Source organism: Malus domestica, chromosome 10 (genome assembly GCF_042453785.1).
Source record: "Malus domestica chromosome 10, GDT2T_hap1".
Classification (NCBI taxonomy): Eukaryota; Viridiplantae; Streptophyta; class Magnoliopsida; order Rosales; family Rosaceae; genus Malus; species Malus domestica.
This window is the reverse complement of record NC_091670.1, coordinates 12,333,221-12,343,874: the sequence shown is the minus strand read 5'-3', so window position 1 is coordinate 12,343,874 and position 10,654 is coordinate 12,333,221. Positions and strand designations below refer to the sequence as shown.

The window sequence follows — 10,654 nt, the reverse complement described above, 5'->3', positions numbered from 1 at the left end:
ATCAAGTCACTAAAAAATGTTAGGTATACTATGTTTGTAGACCATATAATGTGACCTCGTTGATGATTGAATTCCTTCTTTAGTGATTTAAAGAAGTAATCCAACCATTAACTGTTATATAATGTGGTCTCAAAATATGGCTCAAGTAGACGCTATCTCTAGCATAACTTCAAGTCAATACATGATAGATTGGGAATTTTCAAACAAAAATGAGAAGAATGGATTGGGAATTTGGTGAACAAAATATATGAAACTTTAAAAATTTAGTAAAAAGTTAAAGAGAACAAAGAGAAAATATATAAAATTTCAAAAAGCGGAGTAGGAAAAACTCAATGTTTATTATTCCTCAGTTGGCAACGTAAAAGAATATTATTTTTTTGATAAAATTAAATTAGACTTTAGATTTTAATTTTAAGAGTTATTGATTTGTTTTTAAAAAAAGATTGTAAATTTATTTTTAGGATGAGTGTTATTGGGCTTAAAAAGAAAAAAAGACCTCGTATTTTAACTATTAGTGAATAGAAACTAAGGGTTTGTTTGGTATCCTATTTGAAATTTTTTATCATTTCTCAAAACATTTCTTAAGAACTTTTCTTGAAAACAATTTTATTTAAGACTTAAAAACTAGTTTGATATACGATTTAAAATTTTTAGAGCCTGTTTGATATTCTACTTGAATCCAAATTTTTAAACTCAAAAACAATTTTTAAGTTTTAGGCCTTAAAAATTTGTTTGGTAAGACTATTTTCAAAAACTGAACTCAAGACTAACTAAAAAAATATAGTTTATTATCTAAAAACACAAAAAGTGAGCTTTTAGAGTTTTTAAATTTAAACTCACTCCTTTCTTTTATCTCCTTCCTCCCCTCTCACTCCAAATCTATCTCTCTTTTCTTCTTTCTCTCTCCCCCCCCTTTTTTTTAACGTTTTTCGTTTCTCCTCCAATCCGCTCTCTTCATTCTCTCGATTCTTTCTCTTACTCATTTTCCTCTCTATCTCCTCCGATCTTCTCACTTATTTCTCTTTCCTCCAATCATCTCTTACTTTCTTTCCTCCTCTCTCCTCTTTCTCTCTCGACCCCCTTTTTATGGATCTTTTGTCCAATTTTAGTTGTAAGATTTAAAAATTTTAAATCACATACCAACCAAGTTTTTGAGTCTTAAAGAAAATTGTTTTCAAGAAAAATTTTTAAGAAATGTTTTGAGAAATTATAAAAATTTTCAAATAGGATACCAAACAAGCCTTTAAATTTTACAATATAAACTGGACAAAGAGATCCAAAAAGAGGGGGTCGAGGGAGAAAGAGGAGAGAGGAGAGAGGAGACAGTAAGACATGATTGGAGGAAAGAGAAAGAAGAGAGAGGATCAGAGGAGATAGAGAGGAAGATGAGTGAGAGAAAGAACCGAGAGAATGAAGGGATTGGATGAGAGACGAAAAAGGTAAAAAAAAAAAAAAAAAGAGAGAAGGGGAGATAGAAAGAAGAAAAGAGAGAGATAGATTTTAAGTAAGAGGGGAGGAGGGAGAGAAAAGAAATGAGTGAATTTAAATTTTAAAAACTCAATTTTTATGTTTTTAGAGAATAGACTATATTTTTGAGTTAGTCTTGAGTTCAGTTTTCAAAAATGGTCATACCAAACAAGTTTTTAAGGCCTAAAACTTAAAATTTGTTTTTGAGTTTAAAAAGTTGGGTTCAAGTAGAGTACCAAGCAGATCCTAAGAGTTTTGTATAAACTAAAAGAAGTATAATATTAAATTTATCCAAAAAAAGTATAATACATAATTATTTAGAAAGTTAGTTAGGGAGATCCGTAGTGAGGGTAGGCCTTTGCCTATGGTGGTCTTAGAGTGCGTCCGTCCTTAGTTACGGTGAAATGACAAATAAATAATTTTTAAAAGTTAATATGACAAATCGCTTAAACTTTTAATTATATGACAAATTAAAAAAAAAAGTACTCATATGATATTACAAATTTTTTTATTTTGCATATACACTAATTTTTTTAAGAGAATCATTATTTTGGTAGTTATGGACCACAAAATACCCTTAACATAAAAGGCTATAATAGTCATTTCAGATACAGTAATTTTATTAAGAGAAGTATTATTTCGTTAGTTACGGACCACAGAATACACTGTGTGTAAAGGGGAAAGAATATTTTGTTTGTTCCAGCAAAAATACAAAAAGAAGCATGTTTTGTCCGTGTGGATAAAAATAGTAAGGACACTGATTAGCAGGCAATCCAAATTTTGTTCACCACACTTGTGGTACACATATCATTACACGCAGAGCGCATATTGTCCGTTGGTTTCACATATGGAATAACTCGGAAGTTTCACTAGAGAACCGGTTGACAATAGACATAGAAGCTTAACTTCTTATTAGCCTAGAATGTTAACTTTCTGCCGTGTGATTACCCCCCTATTTCAGGTTTAATAAACTATTTTTAGAAAGACTTTATTGCCACCATGAAATATTCATCATTTACTCTAAATTTATAAAAACGAACAAATATTTATATAAAGAGAAGTGTAGAGTAACGTTTAGAGTGCCAATAACAGTACCATTGTAAAATCCACATAAAACCAAATATGAAATATGTAAAGGAATCTTATTGGTGAATAGTAAGGTTCCAAAAAGCGTTAGATGCAAGTCAGGCGGCTGGCTGTGGCCTAGCGCCTAAGCGGCTAGGCAAGACGGACTAGACGAAATTCAGTAAATTTATCATATTTCGTATAAATAAATGTCTGCTTATACTTAAAATATATATAATTTCATCATAAACTATAAAATAGAATGACATATATATTATGAAGTTTTGGAACATAATGAAAACATGGGGAACAATGATATAATGAGTGTTCATTTAAGTATGCAACAAGTTTTTTACAATTTATTAAAAAAATCAAATGTAAAATGAAAGTTATCTATTTTCCGTCTAAGTAAGTTGGATCTAGGTGGGTGTCTAGACAGGTCTGGGAGGGCTAGGCGTGCACCTCAATAAGTCTAGATTTCATTTCTTAATTTTTAAATACCTAAGTATTAATTAGGGCGATGACCAACCTCTTAGGCGGTGTTAAGTGGAAATATTTAGAACAAAGATGAATACTAATATACCAATTGCCTAGTCGCCCACAATCTAAACAAGCAAGTTGCGTGCGCCACGGGGACGCTTTACATTCACTGGAATCCCTATACCCCACGTCTCCTCTCTCTCTCTCTCTCTCTCTCTCTCTCCTAGAATATCTCTAATTTTATATCCTGTGTGCTCTCTCTCTCTTTCTCTCTCTCCCCTCGAATATCCCTAAATTTATATCCTGTGTGCGACCGTGTATCCAACGGCCGTGGCGGTACACACTGATTTTTCTTCCGAACCACAGGAAGGCCACGGCTTTTTCTTCTTCTATATAAACCCTTGAGGCATGGTAACCAGCTCTCCTCATTAGCTTTGATAAACCAAAAAACCAATAGAGAAAACTACACACCATATTTCAGGCATTCAAGTAGTTTCAAAATTATGGCTGCAGTGGTAGAGGTCTGGATGAGCGAGCTGGGTAAGCTGAAAGAAAGGGTAGGGGCTAAGAAGCGATTGTTGTTGTCATCGAAAGCCAAACAAGGAGACGGGGATGAAGTCGAACAACAACAACAAGAACAAAAAGAGTTTAAGGAAGCAAGAAAGGAGAGCAGCAGGATGGTTCAGATACAGAGGGACTTGGACTCTTCGTCGCTTTCAGAAGACACTGTGCGTTTGCTTATGGATCGCTTTGTGCCTTGGTGACACCTAATGATATGCATATATAAACATGTTTTTGGTCGTACTCTTGCATATAAATAATGTACCTTTACTTTGTTTAGTTTAATTTTAACGCCTCTCATCTGGCCATGAAGAATGAGTCCTATGTTTTTCTTCAAATTAATTTTGTTTTTGTAAACTGTAGCATGTATCGATTTAATGTCTTTTTTTTTTTGTTTGCACCGATTAATGGTTCTTGTTCTGACAATTGAAATTGAGGGAATAAGTTCTTCATAAACTAAAAAATTTAATTAATGTACTCAGACTTTTAACAGTTTTTAATGACAATGATAGCCCCTTTAGGATTTATTTGTTTCCTTAAATTTTAAAGTATAAGAAAATAAAAATTAACTGACGGAACTATTCTGTTAAGCCTCAATATTTAATTAAGATAGTACTAACCATTTATGAGACACAAAAATAAATTGAGGTACTAAATTGGTACAAATAAAATTTTGGATACTAAAGTGAAATGAGAGTCAAAGTTTATCAGGTCTCATTTGAAGAAAAATGAAAAATAAAAAACATAATTTTTTTTATTACAAACAATAGTGTTAGTGTGTGTGTTAAATTCTTAATGGTAAAAGGGAGGGTCATCGGTGAAGATTGAATCTGCACTAGAGTGCATAGACATAATTGTTTTCTACCATTGGAAAAGTGTCATCCACATAAAAAAACATCCTCTTCAATAGCATCCTCTGAAATAAGCAAAACTGACAAGTAGAAAAGAGATACCACAAACCTTATGTGATGGATATGACGAGGGATAAAATCGATTGAAACCAACCATTGTGGCTACTTGTTTCTATCAAAAGCGCACGCATAGAAAATACGTATATGTTCGGGATGGTAATTTTCCCCAAAAGTTTTGGGTGTCTGTGGGGCTTTGCTCTGCTAAGTTAGGCATCCAGGATAAAAACCGGAGATAGAGACTGGTATGGTGTTTGGAATACATATTAATCTTGTATATAAATGATATTCAGAATTATATATGTTATAAAAAAATAATAAATGTGGCTTGCTTGCAACTTTTTCATATTAAAAAAATGTTTTGTGGACTTGATTAAGCTCTTTTTGGTGATCAAATTTGCTATTATGATTATTCTTATAGTTATTAATTTTTCTTAATAGTCTAAGTTTATGTCATAAAAAATATTTTAATTATAATTTTTGGTAATGGGGCAGGGTGGGGAACTTGTTCCTCGATGGGGATGGGGATGGAGAATGGTCAAAGTTTTAAATTTGATTTGAGGGTTTTTCCTAAAACATGTCAATGCTTTGTGAGTTCATATCTAATTTTCTATTATAAAAAAAGGTCTATATTGAAAATAAAGTATCACTTAATTACAATTGTTGTAACTGGTGGTTAGGATTTCCCTCTTCAACTCTCCTCCTCTCCAACCCTTGTGTAAATTAAAAGTAGTAATATCACTTGTATTAAAAAATTATAATCCTTCATTAAAGACACCAAATAGGTTATGATCAAAATCAAATTGCACTAAGCCACACAATTGAATGTAATAATGTTATATCAAACTCACTATCTACGGAAATCAAACTTGAGACTTTTTACTTACAAGTGAAAAGAAATACCATTAGCTATATCGTAATACTACGTATTAGGCCTACATCAAAGTTTGTCTTTATGTAAAACCACCCAAAATAAAAAGTGAATTAGCCACCTAATTATAATTGTTCATTAACATGTAGTTGAATATTCTAGTGAAAAGGATGTTGAGTTTCCACCCATGCATCTTTAGTTATTGTAATAATTTCGAATCCTTCCACCTCCCCTTAATAATAATAATAATAATAAATTTAAAAAAAAATTGGTCTAAATAGTGAAGTGGTTATGATATATAAAAACCAAATGGCTTTCACAATTTTTTTCCTTCTTCAAGATCTTTTAAAATGGATCTTCAAAAATGTATTGTTGAAATCATGAAATCACGTTGAGCAGGCCCCGTCCTGAGTTTTCAAAGGGTGAAATTTCAAATGGTGCCCTTTATAGATTGATGAACAGAAATTCTTTTTACAAACTAATTAATTTTATTGATGATGATAAAATATATGTGGACTAAAAAAGGATTACAGCCAAAGGGGAGGAAACTTATGGGATCTGGAGAGCACAATTGAATACATAAACGATCCCAAGATTAAATTCAAAATAAAATAAATTGAAGAGCTATAGATTGAGAGATCACCTTCTAACACTCAAAACCCTAGATTTGGACAAAAGATATAAGCATTTGTGCATATTACACTCAATTTAAATGTTGAATTTATGGATTTATTTGTTCTTATGTTATTGTTTGTGATGACCCAGCTAAGACTAGAACTAGCTCATAGGCTATATAAATTACAGCTGTTATAGTATATGTGTGTCTTAAGTTGTGCACGTGAGTTGAGTCATGTTGTAAGTGTGAGTGGGTTTGCAACGGTTATCTTGCTCATTCCTATTTGCTAAGTACTCAAATCTAAAAGGAGCAACGTATCTCATCTTAATTGATCAACTAATTTCATTTTTCATCGATTTTCAGTTTTCAATTTATAAAATCAAAGCCTAATTCGAATACAAAACACACTAACACCTTTTGGCAGCAGCGCAGTTCCAAAAATCAAGATGACAAGGTTTTGAGCTTAAATGTTAATTTGATGCTTCATGAAAAAAATTTGGTGTTGAATCACTAATGAGATAGAGAAAGAAAGTTTGAATTTAAAACTTTTTAGAAATGAGGCACTGTTTATTTACTATTTTTTTTTCTTTCTGTTTTTAATATATATAATAGTTTGGTGCCCTTAGAACAAAAAATGCTTATGTGTCTGTTAAATAATTTAGAAAAAAAAATATAAAAGAAGAGACATTACTAGCTAGGAATCAAACCCACAATCTCATAAATAATCATAAATAATAAATGTAGCAAATACCAATGCTACTAAAGAAATAATTTGATAATTAATCAAACTGTTTACTGTAAACATAAACTCATATAAAAGTATGCTAATATTTTTTATGCCCTTGATTTTCTGAGGCCAGGACGGTCGTCCTGCTCGCACCGGACCTGGGCCGGCCCTGAAGTTGAGTCATCTTTATAATCAGCCCCCAACTTTGTCTTATTTTTGATATTTCAAACTCCCGAACTTCCAAACTACCAAGTTTAATAGTTTATTACTCATCGGTCACCCCCTTGAAATTGCAATTTGCAAGGAAAGTGCTTTTCGTAATTTTATTCCTTTTTTGTCCTCTTTCTTTCGTCATCTTATATTTCCTTGACTTCACATCAACATGGAAGATGGCAAGGAAACTGCTTCGTGTTAGAATTTAGGATTATTTTGTTATTTGAATTTGGGCTTAGCCCATTAGTATTAGGATTTTATTTTCTTGCTTATTAGGGTTAGGTTAGTTCTCTATGTATATGGTGCTTTGTAGTTCGTAGAATAATAAGTTAGTCACAATGTAGCCTTTTAGGGTTTTGTTGTTGTTTCAGCATTCTCGCTTATTAATAATATTCTTATTATTCTTGTTCGTCTTGTTCGTTGCGCACTCTAATATTCAACTTGGTATCAGAGCACGTTTTATTATTCGGGATTTAATCTGCTTCTGTTCACTATCAATTTGTTTGTCTTGTCCGTTTGTTTGTTGTTCTGTTCTCAGTTGTCATTGGCTTAGGTTGCAGAAAAAGTAAAGAAAAGAGTGTAGAAAAAGAATTTGTTTGAAGACGGTTTTGATGAAGCTCTGACTCGAGAATCACAAACTCGGATCAAGTTCGTCTCTACCTTAGGCCTTCCTGTTGAACCCAGCTTGCATGAACCCACCATACCAGTACTCGCCGCCACATCTAACTGAATCCGAATCGCCTGATCCATCGACCATTGCTGAGAAACCCATCTGTGCACTACCGTTGCTCGTGCACCCAGTCACCAAGCCTGCCGCTGTTGTCCACCGCGCCCATAGTCATCGTATCGTACCAGATCCAGATTGTCCACCAACATGCACCCATCTCCATCTCCACGGATTACACCGCTGCTGCTTCTATATTAGGGGAAAAAAGGAAAAAAAAAAGAAATGAAAAAAAAAATATAAAAAAATTGTTAGAAGTTTTGGCCCACATGAGCAGAGAGGAAAAATGGGTTCTAGGCTGTTTACTGCCCATTTTTTGGTTTGATGTCTTTGAGGCCCACACGGATATCATGGAAATAACCTGCTGTTGAAGCTTGTTGTTGCAACGATTACTCGAGTACTTGAATTGGTGACCACTCAAGTGACGTTGTGTGCTGGTGAACTGAAGTTTGTTTGATTGAAAGTTCGCACTGGCATTGGAATTGGAATCTTGCACTTGCACCACTTGGAATACTTTCGCTCGCTTGATTACTCACCCGCTTGCCTTGTCATGTCCGCCTAACGGAGCTTGTCTTGTCATGTCTGCCTAATGGAGCTTGCCTTGTCATGTTCGCCTAACGGAGCTTCCCATGTCGTGTTCGCCTAACGGAACTTGCCTTGTCTTGTCTGCGTAACGGAGCTTGCATCCGCATCTGGTTGTTGGCAAACTCATGACGTATACCGCTATGAGTTTGACGGGGGTTGTTGGAATTTAGGATTATTTTGTTATTTGAATTTGGGCTTAGCCCATTAGTATTAGGGTTTCGTTTTCTTGCTTATTAGGGTTAGGTTAGTTCTCTATATATATGGTGCTTTGTAGCTCGTAGAATAATAAGTTAGTCACAATGTAGCCTCTTAGGGTTTTGTAGCTGTTTCGGCATTCTCATTTATTAATAATATTCTTATTATTCTTATTCGTCTTATTCATTACGCACTCTGATATTCAACTCTTCACATATGTGATGCCAAGAAAAGAGGCCTTAATATAACACAAGAGATAGATCAGTCTTTGACATGTTCATTAGCATTTAATCTCTCAGCATCTCATCCTTTTTAGTAATCAAATATCATAGATTCAAGTTCAACAACCAATGAAGGAGCCTCGTCCTCTTCTTCTTACACCCATTCATAGAAATATGATGTCTTCCTCAGTTTTAGAGGTGAGGATACCCGCAACAATTTTATAGGTCATTTGTACAATAATTTGGTTCAAAGGGGAATCAAAACTTTCATAGATGATGAGGCGCTTAAAAGAGGAGAGGAAACATCGTCAGCGCTTCTCAAAGCAATTGAGGAATCGAGGATTTCAATTATTGTCTTCTCAGAAAACTACGCTTCCTCAAAATGGTGCTTAGATGAACTCGTTCACATCCTTCACTGTAAAGAACAACAGCAGCAGATGGTTTTTCCAATTTTTTACAAGGTGAATCCATCAGATGTGAGAAACCAAAGAGAGAGTTTCGGTAAGGCACTTGCTGACCATGAACTCAAATTCAAAGATAACATGGACAAGGTGTTGAGATTGAGAAAAGCTCTTACAAAAGCAGCAAATTTGTCCGGGTGGTCATTCACGGTCGACGGGTATTTTTCTGACCTCTATATACTTGCAAACCTAACATTCAAATGTAAGATAAGCTCAATATTTGCTTCAATTCACAAGCATAACATGAATATATAATATTTTGGTATTATTCACTCACAATTATTATAGGAAAACTTGTTGTGCTGTATTCGTTATTATTATGTGAAGCATTTATAAAAAAAATTTTAATAAAAAAACCTAGTCTCTGGTAGCTAGCTTGCTCACAAAATTATTATTGTATTAGTACAAGTAGTATTGGGCTATAATTTAGGTATTAGTCGAGCTATAATGTTAAAGACAACTAGAGTAAGACAGAATGAGATGGTTTCTTTTTAGTCTAGCAAAATTCAAGTAATCTTCTGCTTCTGTATGTTTTTGTTTATATATATCTAACTTTTTCTATCAAACACATGTTGGAGAATAAAATCTCACATCTGTCATATGATAAAATAATATACAATTACTATATGACAGTTTTCACCCTCAGTATCATCAAGACATTTTGTGATAAAGCTCAACACCTAGTAATTGTTGAGAGTTGTCTCACATCGGTGAGATACAAGGTTTGCTATGAGCTTATTTGATCTTGGGCTACTCCCCATATTGCCAATTGATTTTATGGTGGAACCTTAATTTTATCATGGTATCAAAGCAAGGTTGTCCACGTGTAAAACCCAACGGCCACACGCGCTCCACATCACCCAGTTGTTGTCCACGTGTATGCTTGAAAATCCGCCACACGTGCGGGGGTGTGTTGAAAGTTGTCCCACATCGGTGAGGGGCAATGTTTGCTATGTACTTATATGATGGGCTACTCTCTATATTGCCAATTGGTTTTATGGTGGAACCTTAATTTCATCAGTAATAGGAGGTTAAGTTGGAACAATATCGGCGATGTTGGTGCTGGATTATGTTGAGCCTATAAAGTTTATCAACACACAGCTAAATGCCATTCATTTATATTATTCGTGTTCCCTTTTATGCTTTTGAACTTGTAGGCATGAATCTAAATTTATTCAAAACTTTGTTGAAGAGATTTCGGTCCAAGTTTTAGATAGTACCTATCTGAATGTGGCGAAATACCCAGTTGGAATAGAGTTATGTGTTCGTGATACATATAAACTTTTGAATGTTGGAGCAAATGATGTTCGCATGATAAGAATATGGGGGATCGGAGGGATAGGAAAGACTACAATTGCTAAAGCTGTTTATAATTTAACTGCCCATGAGTTCGAAGGAAGTTGTTTCTTGGAAAGTGTTAGAGAAAAATCAATGCAATATGGAGGCCTAGTCAAACTCCAAAATTACCTTCTTTATGAAATTCTAGGGGTGACGGAATTAAAGTTGACCAATGTCGATAAAGGAATCAATGTGATCAAGAAAAAGTTGAGTCATAAGAGG

General features: G+C 34.0%; 1 pseudogene; it reads left to right on the top strand.

Moving 5' to 3' along the window:
* Positions 1–3,515: 3,515 nt before the first annotated feature.
* On the top strand, positions 3,516–10,365 carry LOC103402296 (toll/interleukin-1 receptor-like protein; annotated as a pseudogene).
* The last annotated feature ends 289 nt before the right edge of the window (positions 10,366–10,654 follow it).